This window comes from Salvelinus fontinalis, chromosome 38 (assembly GCF_029448725.1).
Source record: "Salvelinus fontinalis isolate EN_2023a chromosome 38, ASM2944872v1, whole genome shotgun sequence".
In the NCBI taxonomy this organism is placed as follows: domain Eukaryota; kingdom Metazoa; phylum Chordata; class Actinopteri; order Salmoniformes; family Salmonidae; genus Salvelinus; species Salvelinus fontinalis.
Window position 1 is genome coordinate 12,241,429 of NC_074702.1, and position 11,519 is coordinate 12,252,947.

Consider the following 11,519-nt stretch of genomic DNA (forward strand, 5'->3'; position numbering starts at 1 on the left):
GCAAGTGGGGTAGGAATGAAGGAGAGAGCAAGAGAGGGAGGGACAGGGCAAGAGAAATAAAGAAAAGGGGTGGTTCTGAAAAGAATATCTTAGGGGGAGGGTAAGAGGAGTGTATAAGTGGAGAGAGGGAAGGGGAAGGGATGGACATTTTTTTCTCTTTTTTCCGTTCACAATTTTGTCTCAAATTTCACCCATTTTTTTAAACGACCCTCATGCTCTCTCCCCCGTCCTCAGCTGCTTTGTCAGTAGTTCAGCCTCTCGCCTTCCCGTTTCTCCTTCCCTTCCTCTTTCCCTTTGTCCAAATCAGGAACATTTCTCTGGCCGTGCACTTGAACTCTGAAAGCTTTACTCAGTCGATTTCCCCTTTGCTGGCCCCCCAGCACACTCTAACACACAGCCAGCAGGCAGGGGGTGAGCTAGTAAGAGGCACAGACAGAGGAGAGAGCAATAGAGAGAGAGAGAATGAGAAAAATAGAGAGAATGGGAGAAAGAGAACAGAAGGAGAGAACGAGACCGAGAAAGAGAGACGGAGGGGCAAAAATGGACTTGGAGAACTACAGAGGGGGAGGGGAAAGGTTTGTCAACATGAATTCAAGGTTATGGCTACTCAGGAAATGTCACTATCTTGGATCATCAATTTGCAAGGGTTTCCCTCTACAACATTGAAGTATCGCTTATTTATTTTAAGAAAAACTTAGACTTCAAAAACAAAGTACAATTTAGGAAAAAAATACAACTCAAGACCCATGGTTATGTTAACAAGCAGTACATTTTCTTATTCATATCCATTTTTCTGTATTTAATTTAAGTGATTTTACTCAGATGGCCCAACTGAACAAAACTCTGGTCTGTGACTCTGTGTGTGTGTGTGTGTGTGTGTGTGTGTGTGTGTGTGTGTGTGTGTGTGTGTGTGTGTGTGTGTGTGTGTGTGTGTGTGTGTGTGTGTGTGTGTGTGTGTGTGTGTGTGTGTGTGTGTGTGTGTGTGTGTGTATGAGCGTGCGTGCGCGTGCGCGTGTGTGGGCGCACGGGTGTGTGTGAGGGTACATGAGTTTAGTGTTGACATAATAATCTTTCTGGTGGGAAAAAAGACAATATCCTATGTCTACTTGTGGGTTTAAAACTACTAAATGGAATCATACATTGTACAGAAAAGCTATCCGTAACTTGTGAAACAGCACTAGATCACCATGGTAACAACTGCTTTTTATGTAAAGGGTTCATCTCAGGGGCACTAGGTATGTACTTTTACATTCATGTGTTTTGATAAACATGCATATAAAATCAGCCTGTAAAATCAGCCAATAGGCTCTAACTACGGCTTTGTTGCATAATTCATTCTGATTGGTTGAAGGGTGTTCTACACAGGTACATTATAGAGTGTGTGGATTGGTGCTAAAAAATAGTTGTTGAGGAAAAGCACAGAACACTGCCTGTTCATGGCCAACTACATTCTAATAAAAACAGCAATAGCAAAGAGCAGCATATATCTCTTAGTAGTTCCAATTTTCATTCATACATGTTGCCCTTTACCACCTTTCCTTCCCATACTGACCATTGAGGGATAAGACTAGGTCAGAGGAACAAGGAACAAGGTTGGAGGATGAAATAAGATAACAACAAGATGGATAGAAACAGTTGCGGAGCTATAATATAAACTAGGCGTGAACATTATGAGACATAATACAGAGTCCGATCATTGAGAACAACGTCTGGAACACACATCACCTATTCAATCTGGGTGGTGTGATTTGACCGCACAGCACCAAAATGAGCAGGCAGTCTCCTTTTTCAATGTAGTACGAAGGCAGGCAGGCCTCTAATGCGTTACAAATACAAACTGTTATCGATCCATACTGACAGAGAGTTGTAACGGGGCTGGGGGAGAGAGGGAGGGAGGGCGGGGGAGGAGGGAAGGAAGGAGCGAGGGATGGATGGAAAACCAAGTGGATGTTAAAGGTCAAAGGAGAGGTGTGCCGCAATCTCTCTCACCTTTATTAAAGCACCGATATATACACACTGAACATAACCACATTACTACAGACCCAGAAGAGTGGTGAGGTGGGGGAGGGTTGGGGAGGAGAGAGACCCAATTCCATTAGAAACACTTCACTCCTAATGCAGACAAACTATTCTCCTGCCCAAGGACAATCATTACCTGAGGGGAAGAGAGGGAGGGCGTGTTTGTTAGGAGAAGGGATGCTTATACTGCCGCTGATCTTGGAAGGCCAGGGCTATCGATCGCGTTAAAGCTCTCTGCGAATTGGAGAAATCAATATGTTTTTAAAGGCGAAGCAGGTTGCATGTGGCGTGTGCGCGTGGGCTTCATTGATACCAGGCGGATTCATAGAGTGGCTGATGCCCAAACTATGGCAGATAAACGATCTGAATTTGAGGTCAGGTCTCCAACTTCCCAGCAGTTGTTTAGAAGTACCAGATCAAGGATCTGTGATCCGGCGAGAAATGCACAGGGAGATGCTATACATGTTTTGCATTCCTTCATTGTAATGAAACAAAGACAGGGGTGCTCGCCAGAGAAATACCAAATACAGAAGACAACTACAAGTAATTAATACGATAACCCAAAGAGTCCTACAGTATGACATGGCAATCCAAACCATGCCTGAGGAAGACCTCGTCTGGTCAAATTATAGAACTACACATAATAAACCAAAAGCCTATAATTAATAGACTATGAGACTAGAACTAAATAAGTCTATCTAACACACTATTGTTGTTAGAGTCTTAATATCACAAACAGAATGTGTCCTTTTTCCCCCTGCCCGTCAGGCATGTGCAGCTGATGATGGCCCATCTAAACTACACCTAAACTATATCGAAACTAATTTCACACATATGATAATATAGTTAGTTTAAAGACAAGATTAAAATGACAATAGTCTGATTGGTGAGAATATTATCAATTGTTAAATTGTATATGAAGAATCTGATGAACAGCACAGCTTGGAATTGGCACAGAGATGAAACGGAATTCCAAAAAAGGAGTGCCAGAAAGTGACTTTGACTAATTCTCCTACAGTCACAAGCAGGTAAGACATTCTGATGTCTATATAGTACTGTATCAAAAAGAGCAGATTCAACTATTCTATTTTTTGTGAATTACTGCTATTACTTGCATGCACTAGCAACACTCAAAGCACAGTAATATATGGTACCAGTCAAAAGTTTGGACACACCTCCTCATTCAAGGGTTTTTCTTTATTTTGTATTATTTTCTACATTGTAGAATAATAGTGAAGACATCAAAACTATGAAATAACACATTAAATCATGTAGTAACCAAAAAAGTGTCAAACAAATCAAAATATATTTTATATTCTTCAAAGTAGCCACCTTTTACCTTGATGACAGCTTTGCACACTCTTGGCATTCTCTCACTCAGCTTCATGAGGTAGAGTCACCTGGAATGCTTTTCCTTCACCACACCTCCAGGTGGTGAAGGTAAGCAACAACACTTGAACTACGCTGATTCACAACACAGGGACACAACAAGGGGCTTACTCAGCCCCCTCCTGCACTCCCTGTTCACCCATGACCGCTCCCACTCAATCATCAAGTTTACAGATGACACAACAGTGGTAGGCCTGATTGCCAACAACAACTAGACAGCCTACAGGGAGAAGGTGAGGGACCTGGTGGAGTCTGGCAAGGAAAATAACGTCTCCCTCAACGTCAACAAAATGAAGGAGCTGATCGTGGACTTCAGAAGAGCAGCAGAGGGAGCACGTGCCATCCTGATACGACAACTACACCGCCCGCAACCGCAAGGCTCTCTAGAGAGTGGCGTGGTCTGCCCAACGCATCACCAGGGGCACACTGCCTGCCCTCCAGGACATCTACAGCACCCGGTGTTACAGGAAAGCCAAGAAGATCATCAAGGACCTCTGTTCGTTTGCCCATCTTAATCTTTTATTTTTATTGGCCAGTCTGAGATATGGCTTTAACTTTGCAACTCCAGCATCCCGGAGTCGCCTCTTCACTGTTGATGTTGAGACTGGTGTTTTGCGGGTACTATTTAATGAAGCTGCCAGTTGAGGACTTGTGAGGCATCTGTTTCTCAAACTAGACACTCTAATGTACTTGTCCTCTTGCTCAGTTGTGCACCAGGGCCTCCCACTCCTCTTTCTATTCTGGTTAAAGCCAGTTTGCGCTGTTCTGTGAAGGGAGTAGTACACAGCGTTGTACGAGATCTTCAGTTTCTTGGCAATTTCTTGCATAGAATAGCCTTATTTCTCAGAACAAGAATATACTGATGAGTTTCAGAAGAAAGTTCTTTGTTTCTGGCCATTTTGAGCCTGTAACCGAACCCACAAATGCTGATGCTCCAGATGCTCAACTAGTCTAAAGAAGGCTAGCTTTATTGCTTCTTTAATCAGAACAACAGTTTTCAGCTGTGCTAACATAATTGCAAAAGGGTTTTCTAATGATCAATTAGCTTTTTAAAATGATAAACTTGGATTAGCTAACACAACGTGCCATTGTAACACAGGAGTGATGGTTGCTGATAATGGGCCTCTCTACGCCTATGTAGATATTCCATTAAAAATCTGCCATTTCCAGCAACAATTGTCATTTACAACATTAACAATGTCTACACTGTATCTCTGATCAATTTGATGTTAATTTAATGGACAAAAAAACTGCTTTTCTTTCAAAAACAAGGACATTTCTAAGTGACCCCAAACTTTTGAACGGTAGTGTACATACAGTACATACATACATATATATTTATACTCCGGACTCCGACATTGCCAGTCCTAATATTTATATATTTCTTAATTCCATTATTTTATTTTTTAGATTTCAGTATATTGTTAGTTATTACTGCACTGTTGGAGCTAGGAACAAAAGCATTTTGATTCACCCGCAATAACATCTGCTAAATACACTGCTCAAAAAAATAAAGGGAACACTTAAACAACACAATGTAACTCCAAGTCAATCACACTTCTGTGAAATCAAACTGTCCACTTAGGAAGCAACACTGATTGACAATAAATTTCACATGCTGTTGTGCAAATGGAATAGACAAAAGGTGGAAATTATAGGCAATTAGCAAGACACCCCCAAAAAAGGAGTGATTCTGCAGGTGGTGATCACAGACCACTTCTCAGTTCCTATGCTTCCTGGCTGATGTTTTGGTCACTTTTGAATGCTGGCGGTGCTCTCACTCTAGTGGTAGCATGAGACGGAGTCTACAACCCACACAAGTGGCTCAGGTAGTGCAGTTCATCCAGGATGGCACATCAATGCGAGCTGGGGCAAAAAGGTTTGCTGTGTCTGTCAGCGTAGTGTCCAGAGCATGGAGGCGCTACCAGGAGACAGGCCAGTACATCAGGAGACGTGGAGGAGGCCGTAGGAGGGCAACAACCCAGCAGCAGGACCGCTACCTCCGCCTTTGTGCAAGGAGGTGCACTGCCAGCGCCCTGCAAAATGACCTCCAGCAGTCCACAAATGTGCATGTGTCTGCTCAAACGGTCAGAAACAGACTCCATGACGGTGGTATGAGGGCCCGACGTCCACAGGTGGGGGTTGTGCTTACAGCCCAACACCGTGCAGGACGTTTGGCATTTGCCAGAGAACACCAAGATTGGCAAATTCGCCACTGGCGCCCTGTGCTCTTCACAGATGAAAGCAGGTTCACACTGAGCACATGAGCACATGTGACAGACGTGACAGAGTCTGGAGACGCCGTGGAGAACGTTCTGCTGCCTGCAACATCCTCCAGCATGACCGGTTTGGCGATGGGTCAGTCATGGTGTGGGGTGGCATTTCTTTGTGGGGCCGCACAGCCATCCATGTGCTCGCCAGAGGTAGCCTGACTGCCAATAGGTTCCCGAGATGAGATCCTCAGACCCCTTGTGAGACCATATGCTGACACATGCACATTTGTGGACTGCTGGAGGTCATTTTGCAGGGCTCTGGCAGTGCACCTCCTTCCACAAAGGCGGAGGTAGCGGTCCTGCTGCTGGGTTGTTGCCCTCCTACGGCCTCCTCCACGTCTCCTGATGTACTGGCCTATCTCCTGGTAGCGCCTCCATGCTCTGGACACTACACTGACAGACACAGCAAACCTTCTTGCCACAGCTCGCATTGATGTGCCATCCTGGATGAACTGCACTACCTGAGCCACTTGTGTGGGTTGTAGACTCCGTCTCATGCTACCACTAGAGTGAGAGCACCGCCAGCATTCAAAAGTGACCAAAACATCAGCCAGGAAGCATAGGAACTGAGAAGTGGTCTGTGATCACCACCTGCAGAATCACTCCTTTTTTGGGGGTGTCTTGCTAATTGCCTATAATTTCCACCTTTTGTCTATTCCATTTGCACAACAGCATGTGAAATTTATTGTCAATCAGTGTTGCTTCCTAAGTGGACAGTTTGATTTCACAGAAGTGTGATTGACTTGGAGTTACATTGTGTTGTTTAAGTGTTACCTTTATTTTTTTGAGCAGTGTATGTGTATGAGACAAATAAAAAATAAAAAGTATTATATTTTTTTAATGGTGTATGTACAGTATATTTAGGCCAGTGCTTGACTTGGACTGAAATAGGTGCCGGTACTCATTTTGGGTGCCGGTACCGTTTATAAGTAGGTGCAGAAACCCCTCAACAGTTTTTAGCTAATATTCTATGGGAGGTGCAGGAACTCAAACAGAAGAAAATTTGAGGTGCCGGTACTCAATTCTGGGGAGCTTCTGCCCAACTCAAGTACTGTGAATAGGTCAAAATCAAAATATTGTCCTGTTTGGAACACTGACAAGTAGAGCATTAAAAAAAATATATATATACATGTGTGCCCACCCAGGCCCACCCGTTCCTACACCTCTGGTACCATGTGTCAACTGTGTAACTTTGTCTCTCTTGAATCCCCACCTCTCCCTCAAGCTATCGGGAGGGCCTTACTCTAAGAGCTCTAAGGAGCCAGACCAGTCTTGGCTTTCAACACTCTCTGTCAGTCCTGATTGTAACAGGAAGCCAAACGACCCGTGGCTCTTTGGTCAAATGAATTGCTTGTTTAAAGGCATCAAGAAAAAAATGCAATCAGTCTTGCCGTCAATGACCGGAATGGCCCACTGAGATGTAGGCTAAGAAAATGGCCCACTGAGATGTAGGCTAAGAAAATGGCCCACTGAGATGTAGGCTAAGAAAATGTATGGGGGGAGAGAGAGAGAGATGCAGAGGGAAGATAGCAGAGGGGAGAAGGAGAGATAGTGAGAGACTTTGTTAAATATTCTTTTTGTCGTAAATTAATATTCCAACTCATATACTCTCAACAGACCACAGTGACCCTACAATATCTTTATCCTCTCTCTTTCTAATTCTCCCATCCCACCTTCCCTCTCTCCATCTCTCTCTCTCTGCGATCATTTCCTCTTGACTTGGCATCTGGGACAAGGGGGGTGGGAAAGTGAAGAAGAGACCAGACAGCAGTCTAACACACTGTTCTCTGGCCAGCTCCTGCTAAGGTGACGTCACCGCTGAGCCACCCTAGAATTTGAATGTGAAGAGATTAAGTGTGTGTATGTGTGTGTGTGTGTGTGTGTGTGTGTGTGTGTGTGTGGTGGGGGGTGATAGGAATTAGAGACGAGAGAGAGAGAGAGAGAGAGAGAGAGAGATAGAGAGAGAGAGAGAGATATATATAGAGAGAGAGAGGAGGAACATGAGAAACCTCAGACCAGTCTGCCCTCTGCTGGTCAAAAAGAAAGTTAGAGAGTGTAGCCTGTACTTCTTCAATCAGAAATCAGACCCACAGCTCCAGCAGTGAGGACCAATAGGTCACAGCAGCTCATTAGTTGCCATGGCGCCCTAGCAGCAAAAAGTTTGGACACACCTACTCATTCAAGAGTTTTTCTTTATTTTTTACTCTTTTCTGCATTGCAAAACTATTAAATAACACATTTGGAATCATGTAGTAACCAAAAAAGTGTTAAACAAATCAAAATATATTTTATATTTGAGAATATTCAAAGTAGCCACCCTTTGCCTTGATGACAAGGCTTTTGGCATTCTCTCAACCAGCTTAATGAGATAGTCACCTGGAATGCATTTCAATTAACAGGTGTGCCTTGTTAAATGTTAATTTGTGGAATTTCTTTCCTTCTTAATGTGTTTGAGCCAATCAGTTTGTTGTGACAAGGTAGGGGTGGTATACAGAAGAAAGCCCTATTTGGTAAAAGACCAAGTCCATATTATCGCAAGAACAGGTCAAATAAGCAAAGTGAAAAAACAGTCCATCATTACTTTAAGACATGAAGGTCAGTCAATCTGGAACAAGTGCAGTCACAAAAACCATTAAGCGCTATGATGAAACTGGCCCTCATGAGGACCGCCACAGGAAAGGAAGACCCAGAGTTACCTCAGCTGCAGGTGATACGTACATTAGAGTTTCCAGCCTCAGAAATTGCAGCCCAAATAAATGCTTCATAGACACATCTCAACATCAAGTGTTCAGAGGAGACCGTGTGAATCAGGCCTTCATGGTCAAATTTCTGCAAAGAAACCATTACTAAAGGACACCAATAAGAAGAAGAGACTTGCTTGGGCCAAGAAACATGAGCAATAGACAACAGACTGGTGGAAATCTGTCCTTTGGTCCCAATTTGAGACTTTAGGTTCCAACCGGCGTGTCTTTGTGAGAAGCAGAGTAGGTGAACGGATGATCTCTGCATGTGTGGTTCCCACCGTGAAGCATGGAGTAGGAGGTGTGATGGTGTGGGGGTACTTTTCTGGACACTGTCTGAGATTTATTTAGAATGCAATGCAATGGCTACCACCGCATTCTGCAACGATACGCCATCCAATCTGGTTTGCGCTGAGTGGGACTGTCATTTGTTTTTCAACAAGACAATGACCCAACTCACCTCCAGGCTGTGTAAGGACTATATGAAAAGCCAACTGACAATTACTCCTGAGGTTCTGACTTGTTGCACCCTCGACAACTACTGTGATTATTATTATTTGACCATGCTGGTCATTTATGAACATTTGAACATCTTGGCCATGTTCTGTTATAATCTCCACCCGGCACAGCCAGAAGAGGACTGGCCACCCCTCATAGCTTGGTTCCTCTCTAGGTTTCTTCCTAGGTTTTGGCCTTTCTAGGGAGTTTTTCCTAGCCACCGTGCTTCTACACCTGCATTGCTTGCTGTTTGGGGTTTTAGGCTGGGTTTCTGTACAGCACTTTGAGATATCAGCTGATGTAAGAAGGGCTATATAAATAAATATGATTTGATTTGACCAAGAAGGAGAGTGATGGAGTGTTGCATCATTTGACCTGGCCTCCACAATCACCCAACCTCAACCTAATTGAGATGGTTTGGGATGAGTTGGACTGCAGAGTGAAGGAAAAGCAGCCAACAAATGCTCAGCATATGTGGGAACTCCTTCAAGACTGTTGGAAAAGCATTTCAGGTGAAGCTGGTTGAGAGAATGCCAAGAGTGTGCAAAGCTGTCATCAAGGCAAAGGGTGGCTACTTTGAAGAATCTAAAATATAAAATATATTTAGATTTGTTTAAAACTTGTTTTGGTTACTACATGATTCTATATGTGTTATTTCATAGTTTTGATGTCTTCACTATTATTATACAATGTAGAAAATAGTAAAAATAAAGAAAAACCCCTTGAATGAGTAGTTGTGTTCAAACTTTTGACTGGTACTGTATATTTTGCTTTATGCTGTTTTTTCTAACATTAAACTTTACAGATTTACAGACAGACTGGCAAGTCAACTTTTTTTGTCTTGGCTAGCTAGCTGACTAATAATGATTTTCTTTGAATGATGCATTTGGACACTGTACCAGCTTTTTGTTTCACCTGGCTGCTGGTGCCTGATCTTTTGAAAACATAAATGGAGGAGTCAATTATGCTTGAGGTATATGAGAAAGTCGGCACCAAAATGCAGAAAATGAAAACACCACGAGCTGAACGGAAAACCCAATCTAAAATCTGTTTGAAGTGTAGACTTCCGGATATGTGATCTCTAAATGATAACCATTTCATTGAATACCTCAATGTTCTTCACAAGTTACATTATAGCAATGACTTGAGTTCCAGTGTTAAAATGCTAAACATCAGTTGAGGAGTCACCCGAAGCTTGAGAGGAAAAGGAAATGCAGTGGAGGAAAGCAGTGCTGAGGCAGAGGGCTTGTTGTGAGGACAACTGGCTACCACTCTGAACTGTGTGGTAAACTTTCTGGCGCCTAGAGCTGCTAAGGCATCACCCAAGTGGTTGCTACACATTGTGAAGGAGGAGAAGTCCAGTGGCTACATGACTCAGGCTGGTTCCCAGAGTAGCCCTCTACAAGATCATCATCAGACTCCATCTCCAACAACCATCTCCCTAATCTAACCTAATCTTCCTAACCATCTCCTTAATCTGATCAAGCCATGAACTGACCCTCTACATTTTTGGAGGATGCATGCGCTCAAAGACTTAGCTAGCTACTATTGAGATGCAGCCTGTGTATCAATTACAGTGCCAGTGTTGCTATTGAATGAAAGGCCTCCACACAGTGACGCAAGATGCAGTCCTTCAGTTTAATGTGTTGCTGTGAGCCACTGGCATTTATAGATGGTGTATGGACTTAGAGCACTGTAAGCAGCCATCCAGGTCGGGCCATCAGGAATTTCAAGGCTTCTCCTTGTAGCAGTCTGGAGGATGTTTTTGAATACAAGCCTAAAATGTAGTGTCTTGAATTTTGTTGACAAGAAAATTATTATTTTGATGACAGAATTAATTTGCCCCCAGACATTCTTAGGTAAAATGTGACTACCTGTCCTAAGTTAAATATACATCAGTAGTGAAGCCTACAAGATGCTATAGGCATGATGAGCGCTTAACTTAATCAATGATTCCTGAGTGGAAGAATAATTGCCCTTATGTACTGTATGTTAGATAAATGATGCAATGTGACATATTATAAAAACATGCCGTACGCCTTTAGACATGTTTCTTGTTGCGTCAAAACATCTGGTTGTCAGAGACTGCTGATGACACCAACATGCAGGCCTATGAAGTCACTACAAGCACAGTTACATAGGGTCAAAATAACTTTGAAATGAACATGGAAGCTTGTCACAGGTGGATTTCAAGTTTGGGTAGACTGACATTATACATTGAGGGGCTGTTGTTATTTTAGTAGTCTTATAAGCCACATGTTGTTAGGCCTACTATTCATCAATATAAATAATAATAGGTTAGGACTATAATAAGGTTATAACATGGTGAGAATTACATTTCATCCTTACATGTTTTTGAATGATAGCCTGTGATAGTAGAAGACTATCAGTTCACCGGGGCTTACCATATTTGGTCTGCAGCATATTGCTAATAGCTCCGAACAAGGAAGTGAGTCATATTTACGGTGTAACTTCTCGCTTGCAACACTACGCAACACATGGAAAATCCAATTGCATTAACATTTGTACGTCCTCTCTCCTCGTAACCTTATCAAAACCCATTGGTGGAGAAGGTCAGAGGGGCGGGACATATGGCTTT